Raw genomic sequence first — 14161 nt, 5'->3', positions numbered from 1 at the left:
TCAGCCTCCTCTTTTCTAGACTGAACAACCCCAGATCCCTCAGCCGCTCCTCATAAGACTTGTGCTCCAGGCCCCTCACCAACTTGGTTGCTCTCCTCTGGACACGCTCAAGCAGCTCAATGTCTTTCCTGTAGTGAGGGGCCCAAAACTGAACACAGGACTCGAGGTGCGGCCTCACCAGTGCCGAGTACAGGGGAACAATCACCTCCCTGCTCCTGCTGGCCACACTGTTCCTGATACAGGCCAGGCTGCCGTTGGCCTTCTTGGCCACCTGGGCACACTGCTGGCTCATATTCAGCCAGCTATCAACCAGCACCCCCAGGTCTTTCTCTGCCGGGCAGCTTTCCAGCCACTCTTCCCCAAGCCTGTAGCGCTGCATGGGGTTGCCGTGACCGAAGTGCAGGACCCGGCACTTGGCCTTGTTAAACTTCATACGATTGGCCTCAGCCTTGGTGCCAAATATAGGGCTTTGGGCACTACAGTTGAGGCTTAGAGCTGTGAAAGGGGGGTTTGGACTCTCGGAAGGAGGGTCAGGGCCTTAAGAATGGGGCTTTGGGCCCTAAAAATAGTGCTTTAGAAATGAAAATGAGGCTTTGAACCCTGAAATTAGGTTTTGGGCCCTCAGTTGGATGCTTTGGTACCAAAAACTAAGGCTTTGCACCCTAAAAAGGGGTCTTCGGATGCTCAAAAGGAGGCTTCGGGCCCTCAAAATTGCAGACCGAGTACTAAAAATGAGCCTGTGGTCCATGAAAAGGAGGATTTGGTCCCCAAAAAGCAGGCTTGGGAAGCTCAAAAATGAGGGTTTGGGCCTGAAAAGAAGCCTTTGGGCCTGAAAATGTGCCTTTGGACCCTATAAAGAAGGCTTTGGACTCTCAAAATGAGGCTTTGCACCTTCATAATCAGACTTGAAGAAATTGTTACTCAAAGGATTTGGTCCACATCACGACCATCACTCTTCTTGGCAACAAAGGGGAAAGCTCTGGATGACAAAGGATATCAGGATGCGCCCCAGAAAAAAAAGACCAGCGCAAGAAGATCCCTGTCACCTACCTGCAAAGGAATAATTTTAGCTCTATGAAATGGGTACCCAAAATGAAAACACATGGAACAGCAGCCATCATCAAAACTCTTTCAGTGGTAGTTTTAACTGCAGCAGATCTGCAGGCAGACAAACTTATTGTCACAGGGCCCCAAAAGGAGTAATAATTAGCAAACAGAAACTCTACCCATAGCCCATATCTATCTAGCCTTTAAAGGTAAAGCAGCTCTGAAGGTCTAGACCAGCCTATACGTACATCCTGTGCCTACCTGCTCCATGATCTGTCTGGAAACTCAAATCACAATTACCTTTGAAAAAGAATGCAACCTGGGGGGAAGGGGAGTGAAAGGAAGACACTGGTGGAAAAAAGGAAAAGCGTACGCGTGCAATTGCAAATGGAAGGAGCCAAGTTATCCCAAAGACCAGCTCAGCCCAACTCGCTCTTGCCGGCAAAAAGCTGTGCAGCTTGGAGGAAAAAAAGCAGACTTTGGTGCTGGGATGCACACCAACGTCTGAGCTCAGATCTGAAAGAGCAGGAAAACCTTGACAGGGCTCCTTGCCGCTGCCCTCCTACCTGTGTGCATGCTGCGACCGCCTCGTTGCCCTGAGGTCCTCCCAGACTAACAGGGAGGTGGCATCTGTCCAGTCCACGTGCCGTGACGAAGAAACAGTTTTGACCACGAAGCGGGTAGAAGGTAACTGCATCTGCAGAAGCAAAGGGGCAGCCACGCCTCGGCTTCGGAGATGCCCAAAGCTGCCCCAGGAGCCCTCGGTGCCCCAGCATTTGCTCGGCCCTGAAGCCCCGCAGGGCCTTGCCAGCACTGGGGAGCCCCAGGCACAGAAGGGAAGGACAGTGGTCAGCCCCTGTGGGGAGAGGGACGGGGCTCTGTCCTTCCTTCTGGCCGCAGGAGGATGCCCTGGGCCACGCCAGGACAGGGTGTCTCTCCTCCTCAGCCCCGGGGGAAGGTGAGGCCTGAGGAAGGCCCTGGGTGCTGGGCTCAGCACGGGCGGTGCGACCGGGGCCAGAGCCCTGTCTCCTGCCGGGTGCCGGCCTGGCCGAGGCCAGCGGCTCCCGTCACGCAGCTCCTCCCGCCCGGGGCTGTGGCTGGAGCCCAGACAGAACCGCCTTTTGGGAAAGACTTGCCGATCCAGAGCGAATCCAGAGCAGATCCCCTCCTGTCCTCTCATGTCCCCTCCCTGAGGGGGCCCAGACCCCACGAGCAGACCGAGGGAGGGCAGACCTGCGCACACACCTTGCGCTGCTGAGAGAACAGCTCCAGGTGGAATGGCCCCTCTTGCAGGCCGTCTCTCCGCAGGCCCAGTGTCCCGGCTGGCTGAGGAGCAGCTGCCCTGGCGGGGGGCAGCTGGCGCAGGGCAGCTCTGTGAGGAGAGGCCCAGGCTGCCCCTGCCCGCCCGGCAACAGCTGCGCCATTGGCCACGGCTGAGCCAATCAGCGGAGCCGGTGTTGGCCTGTCAGTCACTGCCGACCTGGGGCGGGGCCGGAGGGGGCAGAGGCTGAGTGGCCTGAGGAGAAATGGGGGAGAGATGGGGTGGGGCAGCCGGGGCGAGGGGGGGACCAGGGCCAAGGCCGGGACCAGGTTTGCAATTGCAGGTGCAGGTTGTCTCCCGGCGTGGACGGGCCTGGGGGAGACCTGGAGACCTCATCACCCGTGGGCCCTGCCGTGGCCCAGCTCACCAGCCCTGGGCCCGAGCGCTCGGCCCCAGGAACAACCCCACAACCAGGGTCAGAGCAGCTCCTGCTGCTGCCCCGAGGGTCGCCAGCCCTGAGCCAGAGTGCAGGTAGCTGAGCTGGGATGAGGTGGAAGAGACTGGAAAGCGATTCGTGGAGAGGAGGCGATGGCAGAAGGTGCAGCGTACGTGGCGCCGGGGGTTAACTGGCACCCTCTGTTTCGTGTCTGGGTCGGTACTGTACTTGCACGTGTGTTGTCCCACGAGCGGGGGTCGGTACCCGGCGTGCGATATGCGCACAGAGCCGAGAAATCTGTTTATTTGAAGTCTGCGCAGAGATGGGTGCTGGGGGGTGACTCCACAAAGCTGGCAGGCCACACCAAAGAAAAACAATGTATTTATTCTGTTACATGCTTAGTAAAATCCCGCCTAAATTTACATTCATCGCTTAGTAGTCACCATCTCATCTACTGTTGGCCAGTTATATTTCAGTTAGCCTCGCTTGCTGTGTAAATTAGCGTGCATGCTCCTTGCAGGTGTGGGGGGCAGGTTCTTCCAGCCTTGAATGGAGTCGGTGGTCGTGATCTCCCCCTGCTGCCTTTGCTTTTCCCCTAGTTCATGCTGCTTTGGCAATCTTCGGGTGCCTTCTGGAGCAGGATGTTTCCTTTTTATCAGTCTTTAGTTCCTTCTTCGAGGGTACGGTCCTCAGCAAAGCATGCATAGTTTATACACAGTAATCAGGCTTGCATAGTGAAGCTATGGAGTAATGGTCCTCCTTAAAGGACAACGTCTCATGTTTAACCCTAAACTGAGCAGTATCACCATGGCTAGGCCATAACTCACACGCATGACTACACATGGACTAAGCCGCAGATGAGAGCAGAAATTGTCGTTGCTAAGCCTGGGTGACAGAGGGCTGCTCCCGCTCTCTCCTCCCTGGTGTGAGCCGAGCGCATGAGTGCCCTGCCTGCTCCTGCCTTGGTGCTTTGGGAACTGGGGTGAAAAGGAAAGACAGACTCGTGTAGTTACGGGACCTCTTGAGGTGTCCTGGGTTTGCTTTGCTAATTGCTCACGTGACGTTTCCTCGACTGTTCACTAGATATATGCATAGAGAGGCAAATCAGGCCATGAACTGGCTTTCCAGTTGAAGGTTTCCTCTTACAATAAAACGTGCTTCCATTTTCTCATGGGTAACAGCCTGAAAGATAGAAGCTGAAGCAGCATGTGCCTCTTGTGCAAATAGGTAACAACAGATGGTTGTATTCGGTTGATCCTTAGTTGCTCCCTGCGTAGGAAAACTGTATGTTAATTTAATCTTTGTGTATAGGCAGGGCCTTGCTGATGTTACTGGGTAGGCAGCAAGTATGTGGATGTCCGGTCTTCTGCATGTTTGTGACTGATCTTTGTTGCTTCTTTTGATGAGGAAAGTCTTGCTGTGTACTCCCAAGGAATGAGAGAAATGCAAAGAACTGATGAAGAAAGAGCTGCCGATCCAGATGGGAGTGTTAGGTTTTAAATTTTCTCGACTGTGTTCTAGCCAAAAGCCTTGTCTTAAACAATTGAAATGAGCTGGACCACTGGGTGTTTGTCATCCCTGCGCAGTTCTGTATCGCTGCAGACTTTACCAGCCATGGTGATGGACTGGGGACCTGTCCTGTAGTGAGGTCAAAGAGGGTATTCAGGAAAAAAAGGGTACTTTTCCAAAACGCTTACAAGACAGAAGGCAACAGCTGCTGTAGACAGGTGGGAATACACAGGAATGGGCAGTCTCACTCAGAATGAGGAACAGTGATCTGGGTACAGCTGTAGCGTGACAGTTTTCATGGCCTTGAGCAGCACAGCAGGAATTTTGAGGCAGCGGGGTGGCCTGGGCAGGGGTGTGTGAACAGCTCTTCCCGAGCGTGGAGATGGGCAGGGCAGGGGACAGTGCTGTTCGTGTTGGTGCGCAGCAGGGGACAGTCGGCGGAGGCTGCTCTCGGGACATGTAATTAAGAGCTGTCGTCTTGGTACTCAGTGGAAAATAACACATTCCCAAAATAATGAGACATGACTTGTGGTGCGCATGCATTCATGATTTCCAGGTAGTCAGGGAACGATAAGAGCAATACCCAATTAGCAGTCAACAGAAAAGGCAAGGCTTCCTCTTCATAATGGTGTTTCTTTATAATAATATCATTTTATTTCTAATAAAAAACTGTCACCATTCTAATAATAATTATCCACCTTTACAGTAATACTTACTCACCATTCATCAACCTTCTCCATTTCTTTTTTCAGTCTTTACTTCCACCAAACTGGATATAAAATGTGAATGCTGAAAAGTGCAGAAAATCCTGGACAGCCTTCAGCTTGTCCCAAGGCTCTCTTTCTCTGCAAGCCCAATAAAACAATGTCTAATTAGACTAGCGCATGCTAGGGCAGCAGGAGAGGATTAGTTTGGCCCATCGCTTCTTCATAGGAACATGGGGGGATTTTGTTTGTTTTTCATACACGGGGACTGGAGGGGCTGGAGAATGCAAATACTGGTGTCCTTGATTTTATGTGGATTGATGAGTTGTACGTTGTGGTCGCTCTTCCAAATCCAGGTCAAAGACGTACCAACGAGAGGCTGAATTTTGACATGCAGCATTGCCTTGAAAGGCACCTTGCGAACGCCAGCCGATGCAAACGCTGCAGAAACAGGAGGACCCCTCCGAGAAAACTGCAGCTGGGGCATTTGCTCAGCATTTCATGGTTGATCTTGTTGACTCTGTCTGCAGCAATCTTTGTGAGAGTGGCTATTCCTCTGACCCACTTTAGAGAGGTTTATGAGGGTTTTTTTTCCTCTGTTTGTATGTGAACATGGCAATGTAACGGGCCCAATAACTGTGAAATACAACTGAAAGTCTTGTTTCTTGATGTTACGTACTAAAAGCACACTGAATTTATTTATTCCTTTGCGTTTGTGGCTGGGCAGAGGGTTTCTGTTTTCAAACAATGCCAGTTTGAAAGCTAACGTTTCTGGTCTTCTGTAGTGGGTTTTGGGTTTGGTTATGGTTGTTGTTTTTTTTTCCCTGAGAAGAGCTGCTTTCATATGCCTGCGAGTTAAGTGGCTGGTTAGCACAAATAGACCATGTAGGGGGAATCTGTATTGTAATAAATGTATTTGGGCTGGCCAGACAAAGAGGTCACAGTTCTGAGAGTCTTTCTGCATCCTTCTCAAGGATTACAAGAGCAAGGCAGAAATGAGTAGACATGAGAAACTCAGGGTTACTGTTGCTTAACTCCAAAAAGCGATGCCTGATGTTGAGAGGGCTCTGGCCCAGCTCCAAAAGGTGAGGAAAGTCAGAAAATAGTCAAGAGTTAGAACTAGAAGCTAACTTCTCCTGAGAGATGCCCTTTGGTTCTTGCAAAGGGAATCTCTCTTGTAACAAGGACGGACATCCCTAATGATTGTAACAAAAGGAAAATGACTCCCAAGTTCCCGCCCTTCCTTCTTAGTACCGGAACACATTTTCTTGCTTTCTTCTGGTCAAATTACTGAAGCTGTTGAGACAGACTTCCTTCTGTGGCTGATGGCAGGAGGAGATGGTGGAGAAGATGGAGATGAGGATTCCGGGGGGCACAGAGCTTGGATGCAAGTTACAAAATCTTGGAATATAAAAAGTTTGGCATAATGGTATGTGTGCAACGCTAACTGCAACAGTATCTTCATCTGCAGTGGTACCTGCCTCTGCAGTGGTATCTGCATCTGCAGTGGCATTTGCCTCTGCCATGGTATCTTAATCTGTAACGGTATCTGCATCTGAACTGGTAGTTGCAGCGGTATCTGCATTTGCAGTGGCATCTGCGTCGGTCTGCAGGTTACAAGTTACAAAATCCTGGAAGAGAAGCTGTTCTGCGTAATATTCTTGGCTTCTTTTTATTAATTAATTTTCTTTTTTTATTCTGCCTTGCCAGGACAAAAAAACCATGGACAGGGTCTTTGTGGATTCAGACAGGAGGTGTGATTTTGACTAGAACTTCAGCTTCCCCAAGGTTTTTTCCTTTTTCCTTTTCACTTTTACAGTCCGATACACCCGAATGCTCTGGCTGCTCCGTTGCCTAGAGCCTGGGGCAGCAGGACATGCTGACCAGTAACACTGGCTTGCCCCTGCTTTTACTGTTTTATATATTGCCAGGCTCACACCCGTCCCCCCGCTGCTGAGGAAGCGGTGTCTCTGCAGAAAGCAAGTGCCGAGTGTGTTCTCCAGGGGGGTCTGGAGATGCAGAGGCTGCGGTTGTTGGTGGCTCCTTATCCCCTTCTGCAAGAGGGTCAGGAAGACACTAGTCAGGTCCGTGTTAAAACCGTTTGAGTGTCAGAGGCAATGAATGGATTTTTTTGGTCCCTCTCCAATAAGTGCAGTGTGGGCTGTGAGTGAGCGTGTTGCAGTGATCAGGAGGGTATTTTCTTCCTGACAGAGGTGACAGTGCCTCCTTTCCATGCAGGACTCAACCCGCGAATCCCCAGCAGCAGGTTTCTGTAGCAGCGCTGTGCCCACTTTCCCCCAGCTCTGAGCTCCTCAGCCCCTTGGGGAAGCAGGAGGAGAGCAGGGACTGTGAGAACCAGAGGCAGAGGACAGAGGCAAGCAAGAGGGTGGTGCGGTGGCAGGTGACATTGCTGGGGTGTGGTGAGGTCACTGGTGTGGGAGGAAGCTGATCGGTCAGAAGCAGCAGGCGGCACTGAGGTGCTCCCTGCACCGACGCAGAACGTCCCGCGCCGCCCGTCACCTCCCGGGAGGCACTGGGAGGGTGTCACAGAGGGTGACAGGGGAGACTGAGGAGGGGACAGAGAGGTGTCTGGGCTGAAGGGGAGCCTGAGGCAAGGGGAGGAGAGGGGCTTCCTGCATCCTTCGTTTGTCCTCTGTGTTTCTCAAGATGCAAATCAGGAAGGAGATGTTGAGAGCGGTGGGCCAGAAATGTAATTCAGTGCAATTCCCCAAGTTGAGGCTGCTTTGCCCATGACAGGGAAATGGTCTACCAAATCCAGTGCAGCAGCAGCAGCAGCCGCCCGCGGGCGGCCCAGCTGCAGCCCTGCCATCGGAAGGCCAAAGCTGGGAAAAAGAGGTACAAGGAGGAAGAAGGGGCAGCAGGTCAGCACCGAGTCGAGGCCCCCTGCTCAAAGCAGGGTCAGCGAGAGCGGGTGGCCCTCATGCGTGTCCAGAGGGGCCTGCAGGTGGGCCCTGGGGCGGCTGGGCAGCGGCGTGGCAAGACGATGATGCAACAATGCGGTGGTGCGGCAACGTGATGATGCAGCAATGCAATGATGCAACAATGTGCAACTGCTCTATATAGCCGCTTGCTGGAAGACCAGCTGTGGTGGCCACAGCTGGGTGCCTCTGGAGCGAGAGGTGCCAGCGCAGGGTCGCAGCTCCAGGAGAGCTCTTGGAAGGAGCCATGGAGCACCGTCTCGCTGCTGGCGTCCGAAACGTGGACGCACTGCTGAGCGCAGTGGGGAAGCGGGGAAAGGTGAGCGATGGGCTGATGGAGAGGGCTCAGCCCGGGAGCCTGGGACATGGCCGGGGAGCTGGGAGGGATCCCAAGGTGGTTGGGCTGGGGAGAGTTTGCAGGGAGTCCTGCCTCTGTGCCCAGCCTGGCTTACGGCTAAGCAGGTGGGAGGGCTTGCTGGGAAAGGCCGCGGACGTGGGTTGAGGGAGGGTCGGGAGTTGTGGGGACGGGGGCGAGGAAGCAGAGAGCAGCTTTTGACTGGGCCGCTCTTGGCGCTCCCCTTGGCTGGAGTCTTCCGAGAGCCTTTCTCGCAACTGCCGTGCAGGAGGCTTATGGAGATAGTGCCTGAGTGCCCATGAGTGTCTCCCTCTTTCTAGCTCGGGAACAAGAGACAGCCACTGGCAGAAGGAGGTACTGGGCTGCTGGACCTCCCACTTGGGGTCAAGATCCCTGTGCACGCGGGCTCCAAGCCTGTCTTCTGCAGGACAAAGCTGGGGGAAAAGGTAAAGGAAGTCGAAAGGGGTAGAAAAGCTCTCCTCTTTTACGGGGTCCCCGTCATTCAGAGAAGTCCTTGTGGCCGCCTGTCCTACAGTGGGTGCCGCAGCCCTTCAATCCGGCAGCGCTGGGAAGCTCCTGGCTCCCTGGTGCAGAGACAGAGAGGAGGACTTGTCAGTTTTCTGGACTGGTTTCTGGCACCGTGCAAGCGTGCGACTGGGGCCCTGCCTGCAGCAGGCAGCAGTGTGTCCGGGGGCCGGGCCAACGTGCCCTTCCAGCTCATCCAGCAATGTTGAGCCAGGCCGCGGGGCACTCCTGAGGGAGAGTGCAACCTTCTGCTTGCCTTGTTGGTGTATTTGGAAAAGCTCGGGCTTCTCTGCTTGGGGAATGCAGACGGTGTCCTCCTCCTACTGCAGCTTGCGGTGCATTTTTCCCAAGGCAGAGACTTCCTGGAGGCAGAGTTAGTTGACACAGCCCTTGGGCCTGCCGAACCCTGGGGAGACTGTTTTCAGAGCATCAGCCATTTGCTGCGTTTGAACCGCCAGGCTTGAACTTTTCGCTCTGAAGGTTCATTTCTCTTGTGGCAAGGTCTGCAGTTCTTCCTGCTGGCCTAAGATGCCTACTTTGCTGGTGGGCTTTGTCTTCTCTCCCCCAGCCCAGCCCAGCCCAGCCTGACCCTGCAGTCCGGCTGTGGTGTCCTCTGTGGCTTCAGAAGGATGGAGAAGAGCGTTGGTCTTCAAAGGACCTTTACCTTTTCACAAGTACCGCTTGGCACCCCTTTGCTGCTCTCTCCTTCCTCCTTCATAGTCTGCAAAATCTCTCTCACAGCTTCACCAGCCCTCTGGTTATTTCAATCTGGGAGACCCATACTGCCGCCTGCTGAGCACCGACTACAACAGCCTGCATGACCCGCATCTGCGGGCCTACCACAAACGCAAGGACAACCTGCAGAGGCTGAAGAGAGAGGGTTACGTCACCAGTGACGGCAAAGTAGGTTTGGACATCGGGCTGATAAAAACAGTCCTCATCAAGCGGGGTTCCCAGAGCGCTTGCTGCAGCCGCCTGTTGCTGGCGGAGGGCACAGGGCTGTGGGGCTGGTTTCCCTGGGAGCAGAAGTAGCGCCAGCGTCCCTCTGGCAATTCCCGCTCCTGCTCTTCTCCGGCTGCCCTGCGCTGCCTGAGCGTCGAGGAGGCAGCCAGTACGAGGCCTGGTGCTGAGGCGAGGAGCACCGCTCGGCCCTGGCTGGGGGGGAGTCAGGGGCCCCGCCACTGGGGAGAGGAGCGGAGGGGAGGGTGTGCAGAGGAGCGGCTCCCCTCCCGCTGGGTTTGGGCTGTTTTGGGGAAGGCGGCCTACGGAACTGGCTTGAGAGTTCTCGGGGGATTTCTCCCCTCGTCTCGCCATAGGTGGTTTGCACTCTGAAGGAGTTCAATGAGTACAGGCAGTATCTGACCACGCTCAAGCTGGAGGCAGAGAAAACGTTCATGCGAGAGGAGGTAGGCAAAGCGGAGGGTTCGTGGACACCGGTCAGCGGCACGGTGCCAAGGGCCGGGGCTTTACTTGCAGCATGTCGGGGAGGGGAGGCGGTCAGTGCAGAAGAGGTGAGGGCTGTGCTGCTGGGCCGGGTCTTGTGGCAGGGAAAGGAGTACCGGGCTGCGAGCTGAGCTAGCGCAGGGTGCAGGGGTGGGCATGGGCAGGAAAGTCACGTGCAAGCACGCGGAGTCCCGAGGGAAGCATTTCTTTTCCACCCTCGTCGCGTGGCTGAAGCAGATGGCTGTCCTGGGTCCGCGGGGTGCCTCAGCATGCAGGGGCGTGAGCGCTTGTCCAGGCAACAGCAAGCCACAACCTGATGTCACCTTTCAGAAAAAGCTTCAGCAAGACCTGGCCCAATCAGAGGATGCCTCCAAACTGCCGGGAGGGACTGACGTTTCTCGCCTGCAAGAGTGGCTGCCACAGGAGCAAAGACAGAGTTTGCCAGGTGGAGAGAGGAAGAGGAGGCAGAGGTAAGAAAAGGCCAAGTAACGCTTGCTCTTCAAGGGGGCCGTGGTCCCTGAGAGAAGTGCTGGAGCCTCCTGTTGCAGTAAACAAACAAAGGCCAGTGGTGGCAGGAGCCGGTGCGGGCTGCAGTCACGTTGGCGCAGTCTGTGTTTGGAGCCTTGGACAGGCAGCTGGAAGCTGCTGCGGGGACTACTGGAGCAAAGCAGCCGGGAGCAGGATGATGGGAGTGGCCGAGCAGAAAATGGCCTGGGCAAGACGGACAGAGCGGCTCCTTCTCAGCTGCCTTCCTTTCTCTTGACAGGCATCTGACTGTGACCAAGAAGCCGATGGAAAGACTGGAGGCTCTTGAAAAAGAGCAACGCCTCCTCCAGCAGGCCAAGTGCCACCAGCAGCAGCAGCTGGGAAAGAGGAGACAGCCAGGCATGCAGAGCAGCTCCCAAAAGTCTGCTCTCAAAGGAAGGCCGGTGAGTAGGAGCTGGGTGGATGCTGGGGGCTGCCCCTGCTGTGCGGCAGCACGTTGGTACCTGGGACTCGGGAGAGGATGCTGCCACACACACACAGCCACTCAGGGCTTGCGAACAGTGCTTGGTCGCTGAGGAGGTGGTACCTGGCCGGTGTGCGACGTGTCCTTGTTTGAGGGTGGCTGTCAGAGACCAAGAAGTGGTTGCTTGCCTTCCTGTGTCCTGAGACACGAGGCACTAGCCCTTTCTGACACAGAAGTGTGCCTTGGCACTCAGTGGCCACTTCTGTGCACGGACTCGCACATTTAGCACGAACCTGCTGCACTAAGTGGCTGCACGGTCCATGGTGCTGGTTTCGCGCCTGGTTGAAAAACTCTTGGTTTCATCCAAAGAATTCTGCATCCAAAGATGCAGTGTCCCTGAACCTGACAGTGCCGGTGCTTGGCCATTCGTGGGTTGGTTTTCTCTTCCAGGAGGTCTTTGATTAGCTTAGCGGAGAGCCTGCTGTTGCCCAGTTCTCATTAGTGGGGGTCCTGTTAAACGTTGCCCAGCTCCATCCCTTGCAACAGCCTCTTGGGAAGCATTTCTGGATAGTGTGGGGTGGTATCTATGCCGGGGTGAAGGGTTAAGCTCCTTCTGCCGTGGCAGTCAGGCTGTCAAGCCGCAAAAGAGCAAATGACAATTTCCAGCTACTGCCTGGCTCTGTGCTTGACTCACAATTTCTTCCCCACTTTGCATGAGGCCGGCAGCCCGCGGTGGACCTTCAGGCTGCCTCCTGTCCCAAGGACATTTCCTTGGGCTGGCAGACAACAGCCAGGTGCCTCAAGAAGAAGGATCGTTTTCTTTTCTGCTCTCAGAACAGCCGTTCCTGGCATTTGGCCCTGAAAAGGGGCAAACAGGGCACCCTGATAGAGGTCAGCAGTGCCCCAAGAGCAGCTGGGACCTGTGGCAGAAGAGCCTGGTCCAGTACCTTTGACAGCTTTCCCTCCGCTATTGGTTCACCGTGCTGAGGTCCAGGGGGGCTACAGTGCCCTTTGCTCTAAGCAAGATGGCACCTGCTTGATTCTGAGAGGTGCCCATAACACTTGGCTCCTGGCCGCAGGAGACCAGAAACCTCCGTGTGCCAGGTGGCCTACAGAGAAACCAGAGTTTTTCAAGCCTGACTGCTAGGGACTCGTCTGGGCAGGGGTCCTGTGAGGAGGAAGAGGAAAGCAAAGGGAGGTGAAGGAACCCATTCACTCATTAACTGCTTCTCCTTTTAGCCTCCAACGTGTGCCGGAGAAGAAGCGCCTAACAGCATACAGCCTACAGTGCTGCGGGCTACGCTGGCAGAAGACCAGGAGCTTAAAGAGGTGGCTGAGACCGTGGTCCAGGAGGTGCTGGAGCAGGTGAAGGCGCTGGATCAGTCCGTCCGCGTCTTAAGGAGGGCTCCCCATGAGGTCAGCGGAAGGTTGTTTGCCAGTGCCAGAAGGCCAGAGCCTTTGGACACTTCTGCGGATCGCCGGGACAAGATCAGACTGGTGGCTCAAGAGATTGTGGCGAGCGTGTTGGAGAGCTTCGGGGAGCACTTGGTACCCAGCACGTCTGATGCAGCCGAGCCTGGGCCAGCAGGCAGGCAGAAGGTGTCAGGGCTTGTTGCGGGAGGAACCAGCCGAGCAGGCAAATCCGGAGAAGAGAGATGGAGGGAGGCGGAACTAGCAGCTTCCGACAGAGCATCTTCACAGTCTTCTATTGACAAAAGGACCAAAGAGGCTGTTGAAAGTGTTAGCTCCACCTTGTCATCCTTTGTAGCTTCTCAGTTTGAACAGGACTTCCGCTGTCAGTTTTCTGAGATCCTGAAGATTCAAGGCGTGACAGAAGGACAAGGACCAGCCAGAGCATCGGAACGGCAGATCCCAGAAGCAGGCAAGAGAGCAAAGGTGCCCGTGTTGCAACCGCTGCAAAACGCTGCTGATGTCTCACGAGTGAGTCGTGAGATTGCCAAGGAGAGCATCCAAAAGGCCATCTCCAGAGTTCAGCAGCTGCATGCTGAATTGATCGGGTATGCCAAAATCATTGTCCTTGAAATTCTGGAAACGGTGAGGAAGAAGTTAGAGGAAGAAAGGAAGCCCAAGCAAAAATCAGAGAAGCTTCAACCAAGGGAAGTCTTGCCACCTCTCAGCCTCCCTGCAATAGTCAGGCCTTCAGAGGAAGCGGGACAACTCAAAGAGGAGAGCTCACGTACTCTCCTCCCATCTCTCCGCCGAGGCGCTGAGCAAGGTGCTCGCCGGCCAACAGAAGGCCTTCAGGAGTCCAGGGATTCCACCTCCGGAGCCACAGCAAGGTCTTCGGTGCCCGCATGGGAAACTCTGCGTATACTCCGGCCAGGGAGCACCGCAGACACCCTTCCCTCCACGGGCCCCCAGTTTCCAAGAGAGCCCATGCCTCCAGCGGGTTCCAAGCCCCCTACCCAGGCAGGAGCACGGCGCAGACCAGTGCGTTTAAAGCTTGTCCTGGAGGAGCCCGTGCAGCCCGAGTCATTAAAGAGGGCGGTAGCTGGGAGCCTCGTGGAGGGTGTCCTGAGGAGGTGTGCGGCTCCAGGGCCACAGAGCCCCCGGGCAGCTCCCCCAGGCAGACAATAAAGAGTTTGCTCCTGAGGGCTTGCTTGTGCCTACATTTATTGACGCCAGGCCATACTGTGTCTGGGCGTTTTCCCTGCAAAGTTTTCCCTCGTCTTCCTCCCTCCTGCAGCCTCGGTCAGGCCAAGACCCAGTTCTACAGGGAATCTTAAGTAGGGACGAGAAAAGTAGTCAACGTTTTTGCCTTGTTTAGAAAGCTTTGTGGCTGGGCTATTGGAGGGGCTGGTCCAGCTCTGTAAAGCTGTACTCATGCCTTACGTGAGTCCCATAGGTGGGCGCTGTTAAAGGCTGCGCCTTGTTCTGTGTGTTTATTCTCTCGTCCCCTCACGACCTCCTGATGGGCCTTTAGGTTCCCACCCAGAGCCGTTGGTGGTCCTTTCTGTGTCCCAACAAGGGAG

At 55.0% G+C, this 14161-nt stretch overlaps 1 long non-coding RNA gene across 1 annotated transcript; it reads right to left on the bottom strand.

Moving 5' to 3' along the window:
- Nucleotides 1-868: 868 nt before the first annotated feature.
- On the bottom strand, nucleotides 869-2401 carry LOC128134827 (uncharacterized). Its single transcript, XR_008232848.1, has 3 exons — nucleotides 2293-2401; nucleotides 1614-1744; nucleotides 869-1050 (listed from the first exon to the last, which is right to left on the bottom strand). It is a non-coding gene; the product is annotated as an uncharacterized LOC128134827 (long non-coding RNA).
- Nucleotides 2402-14161: the final 11760 nt, after the last annotated feature.

This window comes from Harpia harpyja, chromosome 21, assembly GCF_026419915.1.
Source record: "Harpia harpyja isolate bHarHar1 chromosome 21, bHarHar1 primary haplotype, whole genome shotgun sequence".
In the NCBI taxonomy this organism is placed as follows: Eukaryota; Metazoa; Chordata; class Aves; order Accipitriformes; family Accipitridae; genus Harpia; species Harpia harpyja.
Note: the sequence above shows the minus strand (reverse complement) of the source record. Positions and strands in the feature narration are given on the sequence as shown.